General features: G+C 43.2%; 1 pseudogene across 1 annotated transcript in view; it reads right to left on the reverse strand.

The window, feature by feature from the left end:
- The window catches only part of LOC309797849 (U3 small nucleolar RNA-associated protein 25 homolog), a 29,293-nt pseudogene extending 17,406 nt beyond the window's left edge, over positions 1–11,887 (reverse strand). Inside the window, exons 1-7 of the transcript in view lie at positions 11,637–11,887; positions 10,480–10,519; positions 9,543–9,775; positions 7,483–7,653; positions 5,025–5,113; positions 2,947–3,357; positions 749–968 (exon numbers count right to left, since the gene is read on the reverse strand). The product of the transcript in view is annotated as a U3 small nucleolar RNA-associated protein 25 homolog (transcript). The remainder of the gene's footprint in view (positions 1–748; positions 969–2,946; positions 3,358–5,024; positions 5,114–7,482; positions 7,654–9,542; positions 9,776–10,479; positions 10,520–11,636) is intronic.
- Between the last annotated feature and the right edge of the window lie 11,488 nt (positions 11,888–23,375).

A 23,375-nucleotide genomic window follows, 5' to 3' on the forward strand; every position in this document is an offset into this window, starting at 1 on the left:
GCCCATTTTGAGTAAGGATATTTGCTTTAAATACTTTAACTAGAACACCCACTATCCTCTAACCGTAACACATCTCATCCCATACTGTCTGATTTGTCTTAAGGCTGGACTTGCTTAACAGTAACTTTTAATTCCATATCTCCAGCTTAACAGTGCCTGGCACATAGTAGATGCTTAATAAGTGGTAAATGGGCATACGTGACTAATAAATATTTTCCAGGAACTTTTTCAATGAACAAGCAACCAAGTACATGGGAGCTGAATGACAAACAAGCAAAAATGTGCAAAGCTGGGTGGGAGTCAGTAAGTCCAGAGTGGAGATAATTCAGGTGTGGGCACTCCACATGGCAGGCAGGAGGGAAGTCCATTACGTACAGATGCTCTAGTTTATTCATCTTCCCCAGACTGACCCACCCAGCCCCATCAGCTCCAACTCCCCCAAGAAGCCCTGTAGCATTGACTGTGAGCTACCAGCTATAGGCATGCTGAGACGTTTGTTATAAACATGCAGGTGCCTTTCATACATGCCTTCACAGACACTCCATCCCATTAGCCAAGTATGTACCCCATTAGCCAAGGCAAGACTCTCCCCTGGCAGACGAGTGGTCTCAAATGCGTCCTGGTTCTGCTAGGAGGCTGAGACAGTGACCCTCTGAAAGAATGCCTAATTCCAGGCTTCTAGCTTCCAGCTATGTGCACCTCACACCTCAGGTCCCTCAGGGTCTCAGTTTTGACAAGGAGGAATTACCAGTCCTGAAGTGGTCATCGATGTTGCCGACAAATACAGCTTCATAATCCTCAGGCCTCTTCAGGTTGGGTGGTCTCTCCTTGGGATCTGAGCCATACTCTCCATTAAACCTCTTTTTGTTGCTTACAATTATTTTCTTCTTGCTGTCGCCCTCAAGAAGACAGATGAAGAGCTGTACCACCCGCAAAGCAGCTTCCCGGAATGGCACCACTATCGGCACCTGTGGAGGGAGTGATGGGCAGCCTTGGAGGGGCAAGGGGAAGGAAGGACAGCTCGAGGTGAGCCTGCTGGGGACCTAAGGAGCCCTCCGTTCCACAGCCCCTGGCCAAGGACCACATCCGTGTCACCCCCTTTACATAGGACCTGGCTCAGTACTGAAGGCTGAGCATCTTTCCGACCCACAGCACCATGTCCTATGGACTTCAATCTCATGGCTCCTTGGGGTGGGGGTGGGGTTAATTCTTAAGCAGAATGTAGAAATTTTATTTATTTATTTTTTTTTTTGCGGTACGCGGGCCTCTCACTGTTGTGGCCTCTCCCGCTGCGGAGCACAGGCTCCGGACGCGCAGGCTCAGCGGCCATGGCTCACGGGCCCAGCCGCTCCGCGGCATGTGGGATCTTCCTGGACTGGGGCACGAACCCGTGTCCCCTGCATCGGCAGGCGGACTCTCAACCACTGCGCCACCAGGGAAGCCCAGAAATACTCTTTGAGGTAAGTCAATGCCGTTAACAGAGGTGTCCATTAGCAAAAACCCAAGGGCATAAACACACAAAGCTCTTTGAGGACAAGAAATGTTACTCATTTCTGTCTCCCACAGAACTTAGTTCAGTATTTTGATCCGTAAGACCCAAGGAATATGCTGAACAAATGAATTAGATGTATTAAGTAGAGAATAAAGTTAGTAAGGAAAGGACTAAAGCATCATTACTTTTCTAGTACATTTCCTAGTACATTTTTCAGAAATGATGATAAAGGATTTCTGAAATAAGATGATATTTCAATGGGAAATATAGGATTCAGTTTTCCAAACATTTCCAAAAGTGCTCAATTTTAACTGTTGAGGAAAAAAAAACAGAAGATGCTTAACAAATGATTACCTTCTAACTACCCTTGTGTAAACAATACAATCAATGGATATAACCCCAGTCAGATCAGACAATTCACCAAATTCTGAATGTGACTCATGGGTAATCTACCTCATATTCTATTTTGCAATTCTAAATGGAAACAGATAATCTTATTATCCTGATGTTCAAGATTCTGAGATAGTTTCTCAGAAAGGCAACCAGCACAGCCAGAGGGGTGTAGTGATTCAGTTTGGTACAGTGCAGGGATGATGGATCAGTTTTGAAGAGGGCCAAGTTACTGTCCCGGCTGTCACACTAAGTAAGTGTCTAGGCTTTGGTTTCCCCAACTATCAAACAAGAGGGTTGGACTAAGAAATCTCTAAGAGCCATATCAGTATCAAAATCCTAAAATCCTATTAAGCCCAATGAGAAGAATCTAAGAAGATGAGGCTTCTTCAATATAGACACAGAGGCTAAAGGGTAAGGGGGTATGGGTGGCACAGTATCTAGCTCCAGCACATCATGAAAAACGTAGACAGAATTCAACGACGTAAGCTCCCAATCCACTGGAGCTTAGGCTTATGAGCCACATAAATGTAATCATCACTTTAAGCAGTAATAAGGATACAATGCAAAAACAGGGATTTTGTTTTCCAAGGTCTACATATTTATGTGGCTTAGTGAAGGGAATCCTTGGTTCTAGTCCTGTCTCTGCTACTTTTTCTCTGGTTCTCTTTAGCAAGGTCCTCTACGAATCTGGGTCTCTGTCCACAGGTGTAATATGTAGGGATTGAATAAAAGGCTCCTTAAGGTCCCATCCAGCTCTGACAATCACAAAGAAGAGATTTATAGTGGAGTGTTACTTATGTAGGATCAGGGTTTATCTTTAAGGAGAGAATTATCATGGAGGTACCTCCTACTCCACTTTCCAGTTAGATCTGCTGTTAGAGACAGTCCACTGAGCTGTCTGCAGCACTGCCGTGACATTACCTGGCCCATCTAATATGCTCATTCTTGGACTCATTCATTATTCCAATCATTAAACCATCTGAGAACCTGCTAAGTGCCAGGACCCATATGTTAGAGCCTTACAGCCTCCTTGAGGGCAAAGTTCTGCTGCTGCCACTCACCTTGGGCCTCGTTAGCCCTTGGTCCCTGAAGTCATCATCATCACCCAACCCAAGTTTCTGGCTTCGGCATCTGCTGTTGTTGGCAAGCACCTGGGCATTGGCTTTGAGAACGTGATTTATCACATGCAGGCAGTACACGTGGCGGATCTCTTCCCCTTTCTTCAGGGCAGTCCTTTCTGGGTAGAACAGGTCCCGGTAAGAATTCATAATTAAGAAGAGCTCTTTCTGGAGGGGTGTGAAGGGGCTACTTGAATTTGGGGGACAAGAGGGGAACTGGCTGTTGGTCTTGATCCAGGTGGATTCCAGAGGCTTCTGGAGATGAAGTGACTTTAAGTCAATGTCCTTTGGGGGTTTAAAGGTTTCCAACTGTTGAAACCTGGATGAAAAGACAAGCTGGCCCAGGATGGGCCACTGTGGGAGAAATGATCAAGAACTAAGTTAGAAATGAATTATAGTACCTTACATTCATATAGTGCTTTATAATTTACCAAGGCCTTTCACAACTTACAGATCCTCTCACTTTATCCTCACAACAACCTTACAAGCTAAACACTATAATGCTCTTCTTGCAGTTTAGGAAATGCTGAGGTTCAGAGGTTATAGGATTCAGACAAACAGAGGAGAACAGAGCTAAGGGTTAGAGCCCAAGGTTTCTGACTTTAGAAACCTTGTGAGCTCTTCACTAGATCAGTGGGTCACAAACTGTCCTGTGGACCACACTGTAGGAAGTCAAAATTTACTCTAGACAAAAGAAAAGGGGGCCCAACGGTCAAATAACTTCGGTAACCACCACAAAACCTAATCCCCCTCAGGGAGAGTCACAAGCAGATCGGACACTAAAGGTTCTGCTGAGTCCTGTAACAAGGACTCCGTTCCACTTCGTTTGACCCAGAGTTTTCCAAATTTACTTGGACGTGGAACAAGGTTTTTGTTGTTGTTTTGGATTTTTTTTTTTTTGGAGACATATATTAGAATTGAAAAGAATAGTATTTTGTGGAATACCAGTTTGGGAATTTTTGCACTGTAACAAAACTGCTGATCTTAGCAATAAAGAAAGGATGACCTCTGCAATAAAAAAGAATTAACTATTGATATATGCCAACAACTGGGATGAACCTCCAAGGAATTATGCTGCGTGAGAAAAAGCCAACCTGTATGATTTTATTTATATAACGCTTTTGAAATAACAAAATTATAGAAATGGAGAACAGATTAGCGGTTACCAAGGGTTAGGAATGGGGGAAGGGAGGTGGGTGTGGTTATAAAATGGCACCAGGGAAGAGGAGGGATCTTGATGGTGCTGGAAATGCTCCGTATGTTGACTGTGGTGGTGGCCAGGGCAACCTACACGTGATAAAACAGTATAGAACTAAATAACACAAAGGAGCAGGAGCAAAAGTGAGGAAATCTGAATAAGACAGGTAGGTTGTATCAGTGGAAATTTCCTACTTGTGATATTGTACTACAGTTTTGTAAGATGCTACCATTGGGGGAAACCGGGCAAAGGGCACATGGGATACCCTTGTATGATTTCTTACAACTGCATCTATAATTATTACCTCAATAAAAATTTCAATGAAACAAGGATGACCAATTCTTACGAATAGCATCAGTGGTGAAAAAAAAAATCACCGAAAAAAGAAGCAAAAACTGCTCCATACTGAATAATTTAGGTGTGAACTTATCTCAGATATTTCAAACAAATGAACAGCAGTAGCTACTGTCTGACTGAACACTTTGTACATGTCTTCCAGTAAACTAAATTACTTTATTTTGATGCAGGCATTACTGTCCCCCTCTAACAGATGAGAACAGTGAAGATTAAAAAGGTAGATTAACTTGCCTTAGGTCATGAGATAGCCCCTTGCAGACGTTGGTCTAAACCCTGGTGTACCTGTCTCCAAAGCATTCTTATCTTATTGGTCCCCACCTTCCAGCTTCCCAGTGCCTTTTCTAGCTATGCCTGTGCCTTACTGGGCTCTTCCAGTCTTCCTCTATCTTGCTCCCTCTCAAGCCATCTGCCACGGGTGTGTATCATACATTCAGGGAGACCACTAAAACCCAAGACCACTGCTTGCTTTTAGCTGGTGGGTAGTTTTGGGATTTGTGGCAACAGCCTGGATTTCTTTTTCTTTCAGTTCTTTGTTTACATGTTGTGCAAATGGATCTAATTCAGAAATAAAGAATATTAGAACACTTAGGGCAAATGACAGGGATTTTCCAGTCTTCCCCTGTGAATGACATCCTGTTTTCATGATGTTAACTCATCTTTTTCCCCATCAACTTTCCCCATCATTTATCCCAGTCCAGAGCTTAAAAGTTTCTGACAGGTTCATCTCCCTAAAGCATTTCTTTAATCACATTATTCCCCACCTCAAAAACCTTTGAAGAAACTTCTTGGACTGAAATTCAACATACACCTCTAACCTACCTCTCTAATGTAATTTTTGAATTACATGGCTCTCAAATTCTTCTGCCACTGTGGCTTTCCTTCCTTTAACTGAAAATTCTATCCTCTTGTTCACCGCATTTCTATATATCCAAATAGTATCCGTTGAATGTTACCCCCTGACTCACAATAAATAACTATTTCCCAAGAGCCTACTGTGTCAGGCACAGTTCTGGCTCCAAAGAAGCCATCTCTGGTCCCCTATAGACAGTCATCACTTTCTCTCAAGCGCCCCACCCTGCCCTCAGTTATCCACACCAACACATATATGTGCATGTCCTACCTCACCTAACTAGACTGCAAGATCCCTGAGGGCAGGTACCACGTCTGATTTAACCTGCACTGGAAGACAAATGTAAATGCTCAACACTCAACTGAGGTGAACAAATGATCAAAATGGCAGGGTCAGTGCTCTGCACTGGCCACCCAACCTTCTCTTCCAGCCCCACTCACGTAAGAAGCAAAGTTAAATGACCCATTCAGGGACCCAGGTAGTAAAACTTCAAATGCAGTGCACCTTATATTAAGACCTAAGATAAAGGTGAACAATAGGAAATAAGAATTCTAGGTGATAATATATCAGTACAGACCAAACAACCAGAGAAACTTTAGGATAGTCAAGCCTCCTAATGTTTCCTCCAGGGTTTTTTTTTTTTTTAACTTTTTTTGAGTTCAGAACGCGGTTTTTGCCCAAATTCTACCTGCTACTTCTTCCTCTTGTCTAGAATAGCTAACAGAACCAAATGAGGATTAAAATTTCAACTTCAGTGGCACCGCTGGTTGAAGAATGGCACTGGGACCAAAAAAGGCAGTCAGGACGCAGAATGAGACCAACCTGACGTGCCCACCCAGGCACAGGCTAAGACACAGGACCTGAGAGACAGCAGAGCCCTGCCTCAGCCTACCACAGGCTTGTCTAAGTAACAGTCATGGGGACAGAGGCATGGCCCAGTGTTCTGTATCTTGACTTTGGCGATGACAATATAAATATACACATTTGTCAAAACTTATCGAATTGTATACTTAAAATGGGTACACCTTGTTGAATGTAATTCATACCTCAATAAAGTTGATTTTAAAGTTAAATTAAACAGTCGCCTATGGGGACTTCCCCAGTGGCACAGTGGTTCAGAATCCGCCTGCCGGGCTTCCCTGGTGGCGCAGTGGTTGAGAGTCCGCCTGCCGATGCAGGGGACATGGGTTCATGCCCCAGTCCAGGAAGATCCCACATGCCGCAGAGCGGCTGGGCCTGTGAGCCATGGCCACTGAGCCTGCGTGTCCAGAGCCTGTGCTCTGCAACGGGAGAGGCCACAACAGTGGGAGGCCCGCGTACCGCAAAAAAAAAAAAAAAAAAAAAAGAATCCGCCTGCCAATGCCGCGGAGCAACTAAGCCCGTGCGCCACAACTACAGAGCCTGAGCTCTAGAGCCAGCGAGCCACAACTACTGAGCCCATGTGTCACAACTGCTGAGCCTGCATGTCACAACTGCTGAAGCCCGCGTGCCTAGAGCCTGCTCTCCACAACAAGAGAAGCCACCACCGTGAGAAGCCCACGCACTGCCACAAAGACCCAATGCAGCCAAAAATAAAGAGAGAGACTGGGGAGACAGGGTGGAGCTTTCTGGCTTCTGCGGTGCTTCCTGGTAATAAGGACCAATCAGATTAGCCACTGCCGGGTCTCACAAATCTGTAAAATTACTGCTCCAGTAAGGAAGAGCAAGTGAAGGATAGAGAGAAAAATGCAAAGTACTTTTCTCCTCTTTCTCTCCCTTCCCTGCTTGGGGAAAAAAATCAGAAGTCTTCCCCTGACCCCAGCTGTGGATCGTGAGCTTTGAGGAACTGGCCTTCCGTGCTATCATTGTTCAACTGTTTGTCCTCATGAACAGCCGCGCCCACTCGCAACACTGCCTAACCCTGAAAAACACAAAAGATCTCGGAGAAGCATTTCTTTCCAGCTCTACATCTAGCTGCTAAACTATCTGTTTCTATTACTGCTCATTCCAATAACAAGAGATTTAACAGGTATTAGACCACAACCACCCATACTAAGCACCAGCTGAATTCAAACAACATGAGCTGTGCTCTGACCTTGTGATGCTTTCAGAGAACAGTTGCCTCCTCTTTCCTCTTCGAGAAAGTTGGTTTCTAGGCTGAAGAGTGACTCATGTTTTGCATCTGTAAACTCCTTTGGGGATTCCTCTGCTGTGCCAGGTGGCCCGTGCCCATCTTTTCCCTTAGGGTCAGCAGGTAAGGCCGCATCTGCAGTTTTGATAAAACATTTTGTGAAATTATTTACTACTCATAATTACACTTCTGTTGACAAATGAAATCTAATTCCTTAGGCTATCATTTACTTTTAAGCAAATTCAGGTAGAAGACATAAGTTTCAAAACTGAGCTTGACTGCTGACCTAGTACATGTAAAGATGTTCAAATCAGCGTTGATATAACAAATAACTAGAAAAAATGATTTCGTCATTTCTATCGAAGGGGTACTAATTAAATTACCACATATTATTTACAATGGAATACTATGTGATTAAGCTAATGTGAACCCACAGTTACACACGTTATATCATTAAAGAAAAAAGTAACTTACAGAAATGTATGAGGCCATTATGCACATACACACAAATATATATTCACTCATATATCCATAAAAAAGTAGCCTGGAAGGTTCTATAAAATGTTAAAGGTGTTCATCCCAGGGTGGAGGAGATATACGTTAACTATATTACCCTCTTAAATTTTTACAGTAAATATATATTACTTTTATAATTTAAAAAACCAAACTTTTCATTTTTAAAAACCTAAAACATGAAAGAAAAATGGAAAACCAACAAAATTTAAAAAGTCCCTAAGTCTGAGGCAACGATTTTTTTATCCGAGTACAAGTGATGAATGAAAATACTAAGAATGGTGTGTGACACCTTAGAGACAAAAATACAGTAAGGCAAATAGGCATTAAGATAACAGAATATAAAAAGTTCCCCAGATATATTCAGACAATGGACTACTATTCCAGTAATAAAAAGAAATGAATTACTAATATGAACTACACGGATGAGTCACAACAACATGAGGAGCCAAAGAAGCCACATGCAAAAGGGTACTTATTGTGTGCTTCCATTCATATGAATTTCTAGAAGAGAAAACACTAATACATAGTGAAAGAAAGCATGTCAGTGGTTGCCTGATGCCAGGCCTGGGAAACTGACTGTAAAAGGACAAGAAGGAACTTTTTGCAGGTATTGGAAGTGTTCTGTATCTTGACTTTGGCGATGACAATATAGACAGACACATCTGTCAAAACTCATCAAATTACATACTTAAAATGGGTACACCTTGTTGAATGTAATTCATACTTCAATAAAGTTGATTTTAAAGTTAAATTAAAAAGTCACCTATGGGGACTTCCCTGGTGGCACAGTGGTTAAGAATTCGCCTGCTAATGCAGGGGACGTGGTTTCAAGCCCTAGTCTGGGAAGATCCCACATGCCGCAGAGCAACTAAGCTCGTGCGCCACAACAAGAGAAGCCACCACAGTGAGAAGCTGGCGCACCGCAACAAAGACACAATGCAGCCAAAAATAAATAAATTAATAATAATTTTTAAAAGAATAGTCACCTAGATGTCCGAGTGAGACAGAGTTCCTTTCAGCTTTCAATCCCAGCTCTTCTCTGAAGCCTCCCCTCATGTACCCTGGCAGCATGTGACCACTTTGCACCTCTTTAACACCTTATATTTATCGGTTCCATTCAGATTTGATGCTTGAAAAGTTTTGTATATTTTATGTCTATCTTCCACTAAACTTGGTTCCTCTAAGGCAGGAACAATCATCTCTTTCATAAATTGAGACCATTACAAAAACAGAATTATGTTCCCTTTCCTCTCAATCAGGGGAATTTGAAGTAGGATTGATGAAATCCTGGAAATCATAAGCAAAAACGTCATTTCTGCATTTTTATGGCCAGAGGGTCCTGTGTTTTCATCAGATTCTTGAAGATATCACAGAGCCCAACAATGTTAAGAATCTCTGCTTTGAATCCATGTGCTTTCACCCAGCTCTATGGTACAAGGCACCCTGCCCCTGGGGCAATCTGTCTGTGGTCCCTGCAAAGATGATAAACCCACATCAAAGACACTTACTCTTCCGCGTGTCAGTAGACTCTACTGCCGTCTCTTCCTCCACAACGATGTCACTATCGCCGTCTTCAAGATTCATTTCTGTCTCATCTGTAACACTGTCTTCTTCCTCTTCCTCCTCCTCATCTTCCTTGGAAACATCCTTTAACGTGGCAAGTAGTCTGTTGTAACCAGAAACTTGTTCTGGTTCACTCTATGCTTCACTTTCAGAACTTGGAAGTATCTAAACCCTCTGACTAAAAGGAAAATGGGGATTTTAAAAACAAAAATTATATTGTTCTTGTTGCTACCCCACGACTATCATCAGGCCCACAGTGGAACCAAGTTCAGACTTTTCTAAATAAAAACTAGCTTTTCTGCAAATATGCAATCCTATCTATTCAACCAAACCTAGCACCAAATTTGTTTAAAACAGCTAATCTAGCTATGATTCTAGAAGCTCTTCCTCTTCTTTGAACTGCTAATGTTCCACGTGGGAAGACAGCAAACTAAACACATGGAGCTTTAGGTTATAAGGCGATCTAACCTATGTGTCAGCCACTTGGCACCTTTAAAGGAGCAACAGGAAAACTTACAACAAAAAAGTGTACTTTATTTCTGAGTCCGTGGTAATGAAATAAGACCTTTGATGATTTTGCACTCTATTTTATGTTAAGCAAACATGACATTCCCTCTTAGGATTCACCAAGAGCCCTCTGGTAAGCCTCCTTAACAGGTTCTAACAGGCTACTCTCTCAGGACAGTTTCATACTCTATACTATATTAGTTATCACAATGGCATCTTAACAGACATCTGCACTTAAAACTAAGCAATATTACTAAAATATAGCTTACATCTAAAATCAGAAAGAGTGGAACTGTAGCCAAACATTATTACCATATATAATCTTAAAAGTAACCGTCCAGAATCTACTATCATAAAGAAGGTATAAAGCATTACCAGTTGACAAGTCTGTGGTTTTGCTTCCTTTCTGGAAACCCTGAGAAGAAACAGGCAATGTTAAACTTTAACTACTAGTATGTAGCAATTAGGAAAAGCCTAATGATACAACTTTAAATGAACATGGCAGACTATACCGTTATAAATACATTATATCTATTGTCAAGTTAAAAACTCCATATGCATTTGGACAGGTTTTGTAAGGATATGCCAAATAGATAATAATAGACGAATGAAAAGGTCTAACAAGACCACATGACAAATACTACAGTCACACAGTAACAGGCTCTCATCCAAAAGATGGGAAATTTTGGCAAATACAAGCCCTCGGGGTTCACCTTTTCTAGCAAATTTCTTAAGTAGATTATCCCTCTAACTGTTGATAAAGCAGCCCAAAGGGGTGGGATGAGCACTAAGATCATAACTGAGAGTCTGGACACTTATAGAGGAACCCACAACTACCCAAACATTAGTTTCCTCATGGTCATTGAATACATAGGTGATGTCGAGGGTCCCAAGCAATTCTATTTTTTTTTAACTTATTTAATTTATTTATTTTTGCCTGCTATGGCTCTTCGTTGCTGCGCCCGGGCTTTCTCTAGTTGCGGCGAGCGGTGGCTTCTCTTGTTGCAAAGCAGGGGCTCTAGGCTCGCGGGCATCAGTAGTTGCACCACCCTGGCTCAGCTGCTGTGGCTCGCGGGCTCTAGAGTGCAGGCTCAATAGTTGTGGCGCACGGGCTTACTTGCACCGCGGCATGTGGGATCTTCCTGGACCAGGGCTCGAACCCCTGTCCCCTCCGTTGCCAGGCGGATTCTTAACCACTGCGCCACCAGGGAAGCCCCCAAGCAATTCTTTAAAAACATATAAAACGAAAACAAGCTTATAAAATCTCCGCCCAATCGCCACACGGGAGGCGTGCCGTCTAGCATAAAACTACAGGCTCAACAAAGGGTAGGAAGACCGGTGAAGAACCCCATCTCAGGCGGGAAGCCGTCAGGATCCCCGGGCGAGCTAGGCCGGCGCCGGGGCAGCGTGGGACGCGGCGGGAGCTGCCCTGTCACTACCCCCGGGGCACCGGCGGACCAAACGCGGGGACACGCGGGCTCCCACCGGGAAAGGACGCCGGCAGCGCCGGTCCCAGCCTTGCCTCTCCATACGTGTCACAGAAGGGATGCTCCTCGCCGAAATCCCTTAGATGCTTCTGCTTTTTAGTTAGGGAGCTGAGCAGCTGGCTCCGGCTCCGGCTCCGGCTCCGGCTCCGGCTCCGGCTCCCGCTCCCGCGTTTGCCCATGGGGAAGACGGCAAGTCAGCCAACCTCCAAGAAACGCGTCTTGCACCTGGAAGTAGTCTCGTCAACCCACTCACGCGGGCTTGCCAACGGCGCTTTACGGCGGAAGCAGGGTGCCATAAAGCAGACCCGCTTTACGTCGCGCTTGTACGACAGGCATTAGAACTTCCTGTTTCCCATTCCGCCCCCTAGCGAGGCTCTTTGGAAGCACGTGCACGCATGCGCAGCTTTTCTCTGAGCCCCGTAAGGAAGACAGGCAGGCAGGGAGGCTTCGGGCTTCCCCAGGTGGGTAAATGGGTGGGTGTACTTTGTGCGTCTGTTTTGGCTGTGAGAATCAGCCTGCATAAACGTGTAGTGACTGAGATGGTTGAATGCAGTGCCTTTATATTATGCCATAATACAAATACCAACTAACATTTAAGGCTGCCGGTGCATCTCAGTTCATCCTCACAACAACAGTAAACAAATAGGCCTTGTTAATAAGCCTGATATTGGAGATGAGAAAGCTGATGCTTACAAAAGGTTACATACACACTAGCAAGAGAGGAGATGGAAACCTAATTCTCTCTGATGCGACCACAGGCTTTTCCCACTAGGATCTGCCACATGCGTGTGCCATGTGAAGAATGAGGACGCAAGGCTGAGATTCCCGCCCTTTACCCTACCCCCTCATTTTCTGAAAGGATTGCAAGGGCCCTTGGTAACAAATCTGTTCTGGCATTTTTCATGTTAGAAAAGCAAAAACACATCCAGAGAGGTAAAGTGACTTTCCTAAATCACCCGGAGAGTCGATGTTAGAGAAAGCAGTAAAACTCAATAAAGTGTCTCAAAACTGAATTGGGGCAAATTGGGATGGAAAACTTTTAAAGGGTAAGTAACTTTTCTATATCTGGGTCGTGGTGGTGGTTACACCTTGTATACAATTACCGAAATTAATCAAACTGTACCTTTAAAATTGGTACATTTTAATGCAAGTAAATAATAACCTCAATAAACAAAGAGGGAAAAAACAGCGCAACTGGACTTAATACTCTAGAGACAGGCAGAGTGTGCAGGGATACTTAAAAACCACAGGATAGGGCTTCCCTGGTGGCGCAGTGGTTGAGAGTCCGCCTGCCGATGCAGGGGACACGGGTTCGTGCCCCAGGTCTGGGAAGATCCCACATGCCGCGGAGCGGCTAAGCCCGTGAGCCATGGCCGCTGAGCCTGTGCATCCGGAGCCTGGGCTCCGCAAGGCTCCGCAAGGCTCCGCAACGGGAGAGGCCACAACAGTGAGAGGCCCGCGTACCGAAAAAACAAAACAAAACAAAAACCACAGCATAAACACAGAGACACTTTGTTTCTAATAGTAACTTACAATGTCAATCATAAACCACAGAATTCACCTGAATATTTAAGGTAAAATAGGAGCCATCAAAGATAGTGTTCACTGCCTCTGCTATTAGACGAGCGTCTGTGAGAGAATTGGACCTTTGTCCAATACCATGTCACACCTATACAAGTCACACTACAACTATTCAAATCCTAGTTTTCTCCTTCTGGGGACCATCTACTCCTAATTAGATTCTGGGAGCTTAGGGTAGGGGAGGGAGGCAAGGGGGAGGGAGGATCAAGAAAATATGCAAACAGCAGGTAGTGCCAGCTGATGGCCCAGCCAAGGAACCCAGAAACAAACACACATCTGTCTTCTGTCTCATTTCAACATAAAAAGTACAGTCACTTACGTAAACAAAAGGCTGCTTGCAAATCTCATCATACATACTAAGGCACTAACCACAGTATAACCTGGCTATGACAATAAAGTCATACAATGTTTTTTCTCCTCCCACCCTATTCCAAGTGCCCCAGCTTCCCTCCCCAGAGGCAACCAGTTTCTTGGTGTTCTTCCAGAGATCTGCTATAAAAAGCTATACTCATGAGCACTTGATGTGACTCTTTACTCTCTCCTGCTTTCCATGTCATTGTAGTCCTATGGACAGGTCTAGACTGTTCCCAGGTTCAGACACAACTGTGCCCTAGCTCCACCCAAGTGGTCTCATCATTGGCTCACTGAGCCCGCTTCTGAAAATATTTATATTAGCCTTTGACAACATAAAAGGGGATGCTTTGTGAAATTTTAACCTGAGACTTCGCAATTTAAACATATTTTTCATGCCTCCAGTGAAAGTTCTCTTAGTAAAACCCACACAAAGAAGATGCGTGTGCCAACTAGTGAAGGCCCTGGGAAAATTGTAATAAAGGCAAAATTTGTTCTTCCCTTTCTTCTTCCCATGCTCAGCCCTTCCTTTTCCATCCTGCAGGGTTTTCTTTGCCCTTTGCCCTCAGGGACTCAGTACTTTTTCAGGGGTAAAAACAATCCAGGAAATAATCTTTTATACTAGTTTGTAAAGAGAGGCTGATGAATTAATGTTACTTGGGTATTTCAATTCGGGGAGACTCCCTAGGATAACGATCTCAAGGGGTGGGAGGGCGGTGGCTGTCCCTTAAGACAAGATGGTCAGAATATTCAGAAAAGTGTTAGTTTTTCTTTATTAAAAACTTTTTCTTTGGAAAATTTCAAGTATATACAAAAGTAGACAAAAGAGTATAATGCACTCCCATGTTCCCATCCCTTGGCTTCAATGCAAGGCCATCTTGTTTCATTTATATGCCCACCCACTACCCCTAACTCCCGCCCCTGTATTATTTTTGAAGCAAATCCCAGACATTGTATTATTTTATCTGTAAATATTTATTTCTAAATATCTAAAAGATAAGGGTTCTTTCTTTAACATAGCTACAATGGCACTATTTCACCTAAAAAAAAGATGATAACAATTATTTAATATCATCATGTAACCAGTCAGTATTCAGATTTCTGATTGTCTCATAAATGTCTTTTTTTTTTTACACTGTTAGTTGAACGTGTTCTGCTATTCTCTGTGTTTCTCGCGAATACATTGTGGGATTTAGAACTTTGATCAGATTTCATGATAGCTGATATTTTATACTTCCATCAGGAGGCGTATACCGTCTGGTTGCCTTTCATTTTGTGATGTTACCAGTCATTGGTAGTCAATGTCTAAATTCGTTAATTCATTAGAGGTCACATTCTAATTCTATCATGAGGTGATATTCTAATTCTATCATTTCTTCTTCACTTACTTGCTGGACTATTTCTATGAAAGCAAGCTTTTCCTTCCCCTAAATTTTGCTTACCCAGTGGTACTGTTTGTATAGGAAAAGCAGAAGAAATGCTTGATTCTCTCCCTTCATTTACTAATTTTCAACACAAGGAGTCAATTCACTGGATCTTCTAATGTTGACCAATCAACTTTTTTAAAATTTTTAGTATCATTATGAACTCATGGAATTACACAAATTGATGTGTTTTAATCCCTTGCAAATATTATGGTGTACATGATTGGAAAGAGCTTATTTGACATATAGTGATGTATTTGAAAAGACAAACTATGTCCTAATACAAACCACAGAAAGTAAACAGTCGTCTATCTGAGATTCTCAACAGAGCAGGAATGGGAAGGTGGGGAAGGAGCACAATTTGAGGATACAGATCAGATGCTGGGGAAGTTTGAGCTTTGAAATTTATGTGATAATATAAGTGGTAACAAGGGCACATGTATTCAAGATATGTTGACAGGGAGCCATAAATAATCCAAAGGTATGACTCTCTAATTATGAAAGCTCCGACACCTCAGCTACTGATTTGGGAAGATTCTGGGGAAGGTGTGTGTGCACCCACACATCTGTCTCCTCCTAGATGCCTCAAATCAGACAGTCTCCTCCACCACATGTATGCATACATGTCTGTATACACCCCAAAGCCATCCAGCCTCTTCCTGAGAGTGCTGGCAGAAATCCATAAATGAATCTATCTCACTTTCCAACCCAGACAATGAAACAGACTTTGGCTTGGGACTTTAGGAGAATTCTCCACTAACGTGTTCAGAATTACTTGTTTCTGACTCTCTTCTTATCCTTGGACCAAGCTGAGCACTGGTAAGTGTTCTCAGAGAAGCAGCTTTCTTTATTCCAAACTTGGACCTGTATAAGAGGAGGAGGAGGAAAAAGAAGGCTCAGTAACTCCCTTGGAAGTACGCTGCCCACCTGGGGCCCTCCCTCCAAACTTCTTCCCTTCAGCACCAATCTAACAGCCCACTTCCATCTCCCCTGGCAAAGAAAGTTGTCACTGGACCTGCAGATAAAAGAGCCAAACAAGAAGTTACAAGTACCATGAGCGTGAAGGTTCATAGTCCTGATTTCAAATATGTTTCCCTGTTGGGACAGAGCAGTGTCCTGATTTTGACTTTGGTCAGCACCAAACTACCTATCCTTTGATTATCTATGGCTATGATATGAGATCGTGGATATGAAAGCTCTCTGAAATTGGACAAGTGCTGTGTGGATGGGAGGGCTTCTCACTGCTATTATCGGCTTTTTGTTTCCTCCTGTAAATCATTCTCTCCAGGCCTCAGTCAAGTCCTTGAGGGCAGCAAGGCGCAGGCCAGACAGGAACTCCTGTAAGTCAGGAGCTCCTGGCACAGGGCTAGGGGCAGGGTGATCTCCACGAGCAATGGAGAATGTGTTGACTTCAGAAAAATGAGTTATCTGGGGATACAGGATCATTGGGTGTCAGTGAGACAAAAAACTGGACTTCTGTTCAGTAAGACTGATTGACCAAATGTGTTTTATCGTGTCTCCCTCCCCAGGCCATTCCAGTAAAATGACAATGAAGGAATAAAAAAAAAAGATTTTAACCCACAAGGGTAAGAGAGGACAAAAGCACAGGCGGGGAGATAAGATGGATGAAAGATTTCAACAGGAAATATTAGGAGGTGAAGTATTATGTTAACAAAAATAAGGAGTGGGGAGGGCTGATATTTTGATTAGAAAGCTTTCAGTACTATTTAATTTTTAAAGCAGATATATATAAAATTTAAGAAAAATATTATTATAAGTATTTTTTTTAAAGAAAGAAGCAAGAGCACCTGGGACTCAGGAGAGACCTGGGTGTCAGATCTTTCTTTGGTACTTGGTGACAGCAGAGCTTGTCACCGTCTCTGTCTGAGCCTGAGCCCCTTTATCTGAAGGAGCTGAACAAATCCCACAATCACCTTCTAGTTCTAACAATTCCTAGTTCTACAAGTAACTTATAGAGGCAGCACTGACGTCCTCAGAAAAACCACCTGTGCTTTGGAATTAGTCAAAAGTTGTCTCAGATTTCCCCTTTCAATTCCTAGCTGTGTGAGCTGGCTGGGCCTCAGTTTACTCAACTCATGCATGAGGATACTGCCTATTTCTCAGGACTGACAGAAGGATTAAATGAAATAAGTAAAGCAACAAATAAGTAAAGCAGCAAATGTATGTTTTCTCAACTGCTGCACCTCCCATATTTAGGCAAGGATCTGGCACAGTTCTGGTCACCAGGCATTGGTTTAATTAAAACCTGAAGAGTTCAGAAATGAGTTACTGTATTATTTATTCTTGGGGTAGGGAGAATGTGAAGCACCTCATTTCTGTTGATTGTATTAGGGGCAAGGTCCAAGTGTGGGTATCAGAGCCTAGTGAGTAATTCCTTTGAGGAGAGGTAGCTAACTAAAGGGTAGACAAGGGAGGGCATGAATGAGAGGTTCTTTGACCAACTACCTTCCATCCCTCCACCCCTCCACTGTGGGGACTTTCTCTTAACAGTGTCGACATACACAACCTCAACCTAGATTAGCCTCCTATTCCATTACCTGTCGTTCTGCAGAAAAGGTAAAGATGGTGTCCACAGGGATTTCCTCTCTCTTGAGTGGCTCTGGACTGGCACACTGATTTTCCACACTATGGGCTGCCTTCCACACTAATTTCTCCACATCACTTAAAACTTTGGTTGCATAGCATTCAAACAGGTCATTCGATCTGGATGCTGCTCCTAGACACCTACAGCTCGACCCCCCTCCTCAATTCCCAAAGTCTGAATCCCAATTTGTCTGAGTTGAACTGAGGCCTACAAGGTGACTAAATGCCGTGGAGGGTTAGCCCAATCCAGGAAGAAAGGGAAGATGTACATACAGATATAAGAGTTCAGTGTTGATCTCGTGTAACCCCTGACCACGAGCGCATCCGGGTCAAGATCAGAAAGGATTTATATCTTTTCTCAGACAGACCCAAACCAGAGCCCTGGGCCCATCCCACATGAGACACAAGCATCATTCCTTCATTCATCCTTCAGTAAATATTTATTCAGCGCCTCTTATATGCCAGACAAAATCCCTGCCCTCATGAAACTTACTGCCTCCTACTGTTTTCTTTCATTCCTACTGAAGCCCTCTGTTTAAACCTTCCCATGTGTATCCTTCTACTATTGTGGCCCCATCCTATCCCCTACCCTAATCTATCCTAAGCCCCTTTGTGAGCTCTGATCGGTTTACTCTTCTGGTCAAAAACATTCTGTGGTTTCCCAATGTTTATTGAATCAAGAAACTTGATTCACTCATCCAACAAATGTTTATTGCATGTCTACGATGGGTCAGGCTCTGTTGTAGGTGCTGGGGATACAGCGGTGAGCAACAGATAAAAACTTCTGCTCTTATAGTGCTTATATTCTAGTGGGGGAGATAGACAATAACCAAGATAAACAAGTATGATAAGTAAAGCATGTTAGTTGGTGATAAGTTCTAAGAGCAATAAGGCAACAGGTCAGGAAGTGGAGGGGGCGAGGGAGAAGTAAAATTTTAGATAGACTAACCAGCAAGAAGAAGACATCCAAGTAAAGATCTAAGAAAATGAAGGAGGGAACCCTGGGGATAGCAGAGGGAATATGGGTCCAGAAGGAGAGGCTGGCAAGTGCAAAGGCCCTGAGGTAAGAGCACACTTTAAAGGATGAGCAGGGAGGTCAGAATGAGGCCCAGTGTCTGGCAGAGTGAGGAGAGAGGGGAGACGGTTGGGATGTGAGATCTGAGATCTAATAGCTGCAGCTTTTACTCTGATAGAGATAGGGGGCCACTAGGGGTTTTGAGAAGAAAAGTGATGTGGGGTGACTTGTCTTGCAGGATCACTCTGGCTGCTGTGTTTAAAATAAAGAGAAAGGAGAAAATGGCCAAGCAGGGAGATGAGTTGGAAGGCCCCTTGCTGGCCCTCTTCTGTTTGTCCAATCACATCTCTTACTATTCTGCTACCCTGTAGCCCTAACAGACTCTTCTTCCCCGAACACACTTGGCAGCGGCTGACCTATCATCCTTGATGAAGTGGCCTCCACTTCGAATAATAATAACAACTGGAATAATAGCTGCTACTTATCCAGCATCAATAATTCCATTCAATTTTTTAAAAAGTATTGTCTAATTTCACTTACAGACATTATTTCATTTAATGTTTATATTTTGTCCCCACTTATTGGGAAAGCTGAGGCTTTTTACAAGTTGCCACCAATTGGAAGGTCCCTGGGCCCAACCATAAGATAAAGAACACTTGATTCCCTTTTGGTCTCAAGTGGACCATTTGCATCTTTATGGGTCTCCAGACCACGTGACCCTCTGGGCATTTCCTCACAGGAAGCCTGCACAAAGGGAGAGGGAGGTGTTTAGGATGACCCTTAAATGTCAATATTAATTATCTGGATAGAAAAACAGAAACAAAGGACATTTTAGGCAAAGAAAATAGCACTGCACAGGTTCAGAGGTACCACATGGGAGGGTCAAGAAACTGCAGTTTACTGGTGTGTAGCATTTATAGGGATGCATTAGGCAGGAAACAGATCTGGAAGGCCTTGAATGGAATGTCATATCAAAGAGCTAGACTTTCTCCTATTTACAGTGAGGGAACATTGAAGGGTTTTAGGTAAACAAACAAGTAAACAAAAATATTGTTTAAGCTTTAACAAGGTAAGAGTGTCCGGGAATGTTGAGGACTGTGTCTACTTGGAAAGCATGCATTCCTTGTAAAGGAAGCAGCCAGAGTTCTGGCTGATGGTTGCTGTACAGAAAGACAAGCCCAGTTTTGCCACTGGGAAATCTGGATTTTTATATAAAATCTTCCAATTTTTATATGTTTGCAACAAGTTTTTAAAAATTTTTGATTACGTATAAAATTTTAATTGTATATAAAACCCCCCATAGGAGCTGCCCTCTGGGGGCTTCTGCCTGGAGTATAAGTAAGCTCCAGGAGGACAGGGACTTTGTCTTATTTCCACTGTGTTCTCAGTGCTTGCCACAGAGCCTGGCACACAGTAGGTGTTCATACATGTTTGCTAAATGTATATGTATGTGTTAGTTATTAGTATTCGTATTGTACGCTTGAGGCTCATGGAGGACAATAGATGACACGGGAAGTGGCCACACTCAGGTTCAAGTTCAAATCTCTGAACTTGGAAATAGACAAAATGTCTTGCAAGAAAGATGGATTAAGGTAGACTAAGAGTAGAAGAGTAGAAACAGCTCTTCGTCAGCCCCTTACACCACCCCCATCCCCTATCCAGGATGTGGGGACGGCTCAGATGGCCTGTGTGTGGCTCCACTTGATTTTAACCCCCCTGGGAAACTTCTGATGCCGTTCTCTGGGACTGTTTTCCCTCTCTTATCTCATTCAGACCTAGGAATCAGAGATGAGGCAGCCCACTCACCACCTGTCCCTCCCCAGCACAGTGACATCTGTAAAACGTTGAGTTGCTAGCAGTAGCAGTTTCTTCTGGGTCTTTCAAAATCAAACAAAGACCCACCAGATCTTGCTGTCCAGGATCCTGGATGACTAAATCCCTAGGGGTACCAGGTAGCTACCAGGCTTTTTCTGATCTAGTTCACTCTTTTACAAACATTATTAGCAGAGCTGCTCATGGCTGCTGCATACATAGAAATGAAAGGAGGGGGGCTGTACAGCAGAAACTAACACAACATTGTGAAGCAACTCTACTCCAATAAAAATTAATTTAAAAACAAGAAAGAAAGGAAAGGAGGTGGGAAAACAATAGAGCCAGTGAAGGGGGATTTGGGGAAATAGAATATCAGTGTTTGAGGCTTCTAAAATCAGAGTCAGGATTTCTGCTAAGATCTACTCAGTTGCCATAAAATCAATCCTTCCTTCCTTTCCTTCTTTCTTCCTCTCTTCCTTCATCAAATCAGACAATAGTTTAGTCAGTCAAGAAACATTTGTTGTTCAGTGTTCAACAGACTCCCATAATTGGCAGGGAATGATTTGAATGATGCCCATGAACTGTGTCACATTTTATTCATATATTCATACACTTTCAATTTATTCAGAAAGGATAAGGAAAGAAGGAAACACTAGCATGTTTTGCCAACTATTACAATTCACAGGGGAAAGCTGTTGTTCCTCTCTACAGTTCTGAGAGTAATTTACCAATTTCTGGACTCTTTCCAGAATCTTGTATTTGAAGGCACAGTCACGGCTCAGTGCACTGCTTTCCTTTTATTTATTTATTTATTTATTTAATTCATTCACTCATTTATTTATAGCTGCGTTGAGTGTTCGTTGCTGTATGCGGGCATCCTCCATTTGCGTCCAGCAGTGGCTACTCTTCATTGCAGTGCATGGGCTTCTCATTGTGGGGGCTTCTCTTGTTGCGGAGCACGGGCTCTAGGTGCATGGACTTCAGTAGTTGTGGTGTGTGGGCTCTAGAGTGCAGGCTTAGCAGTTGTGGCGCACGGGCTTAATTGTTCCGTGGCATGTGGGATCTTCCCGTACTAGGGCTCGAACCCATGTCCCCTGCACTGGCAGGTGGACTCGTAACCACTGCGCCACCAGGGAAGCCTGGCAGGCGGATTCTGAACCACTGTGCCACTGGGGAAGTCCCCATAGGCGACTGTTTAATTTAACTTTAAAATCAACTTTATTGAGGTATGAATTACATTCAACAAGGTGTACCCATTTTAAGTATACAATTCGATAAGTTTTGACAAATGTGTATATTTATATTGTCATCGCCAAAGTCAAGATACAGAACACTGGGCCATGCCTCTGTCCCAATGACTGTTACTTAGACAAGCCTGTGGTAGGCTGAGGCAGGGCTCTGCTGTCTCTCAGGTCCTGTGTCTTAGCCTGTGCCTGGGTGGGCACATCAGGTTGGTCTCATTCTGCGTCCTGACTGCCTTTTTTGGTCCCAGTGCCATTCTTCAACCAGCGGTGCCACTGAAGTTGAAATTTTAATCCTCATTTGGTTCTGTTAGCTATTCTAGACAAGAGGAAGAAGTAGCAGGTAGAATTTGGGCAAAAACCGCGTTCTGAACTCAAAAAAAGTTAAAAAAAAAAAAAAAAAAACCCTGGAGGAAACATTAGGAGGCTTGACTATCCTAAAGTTTCTCTGGTTGTTTGGTCTGTACTGATATATTATCACCTAGAATTCTTATTTCCTATTGTTCACCTTTATCTTAGGTCTTAATATAAGGTGCACTGCATTTGAAGTTTTACTACCTGGGTCCCTGAATGGGTCATTTAACTTTGCTTCTTACGTGAGTGGGGCTGGAAGAGAAGGTTGGGTGGCCAGTGCAGAGCACTGACCCTGCCATTTTGATCATTTGTTCACCTCAGTTGAGTGTTGAGCATTTACATTTGTCTTCCAGTGCAGGTTAAATCAGACGTGGTACCTGCCCTCAGGGATCTTGCAGTCTAGTTAGGTGAGGTAGGACATGCACATATATGTGTTGGTGTGGATAACTGAGGGCAGGGTGGGGCGCTTGAGAGAAAGTGATGACTGTCTATAGGGGACCAGAGATGGCTTCTTTGGAGCCAGAACTGTGCCTGACACAGTAGGCTCTTGGGAAATAGTTATTTATTGTGAGTCAGGGGGTAACATTCAACGGATACTATTTGGATATATAGAAATGCGGTGAACAAGAGGATAGAATTTTCAGTTAAAGGAAGGAAAGCCACAGTGGCAGAAGAATTTGAGAGCCATGTAATTCAAAAATTACATTAGAGAGGTAGGTTAGAGGTGTATGTTGAATTTCAGTCCAAGAAGTTTCTTCAAAGGTTTTTGAGGTGGGGAATAATGTGATTAAAGAAATGCTTTAGGGAGATGAACCTGTCAGAAACTTTTAAGCTCTGGACTGGGATAAATGATGGGGAAAGTTGATGGGGAAAAAGATGAGTTAACATCATGAAAACAGGATGTCATTCACAGGGGAAGACTGGAAAATCCCTGTCATTTGCCCTAAGTGTTCTAATATTCTTTATTTCTGAATTAGATCCATTTGCACAACATGTAAACAAAGAACTGAAAGAAAAAGAAATCCAGGCTGTTGCCACAAATCCCAAAACTACCCACCAGCTAAAAGCAAGCAGTGGTCTTGGGTTTTAGTGGTCTCCCTGAATGTATGATACACACCCGTGGCAGATGGCTTGAGAGGGAGCAAGATAGAGGAAGACTGGAAGAGCCCAGTAAGGCACAGGCATAGCTAGAAAAGGCACTGGGAAGCTGGAAGGTGGGGACCAATAAGATAAGAATGCTTTGGAGACAGGTACACCAGGGTTTAGACCAACGTCTGCAAGGGGCTATCTCATGACCTAAGGCAAGTTAATCTACCTTTTTAATCTTCACTGTTCTCATCTGTTAGAGGGGGACAGTAATGCCTGCATCAAAATAAAGTAATTTAGTTTACTGGAAGACATG

Source organism: Mesoplodon mirus (genome assembly GCF_964341445.2).
Source record: "Mesoplodon mirus genome assembly, contig: HAP1_SCAFFOLD_1112, whole genome shotgun sequence".
Taxonomy (NCBI): Eukaryota; Metazoa; Chordata; class Mammalia; order Artiodactyla; family Ziphiidae; genus Mesoplodon; species Mesoplodon mirus.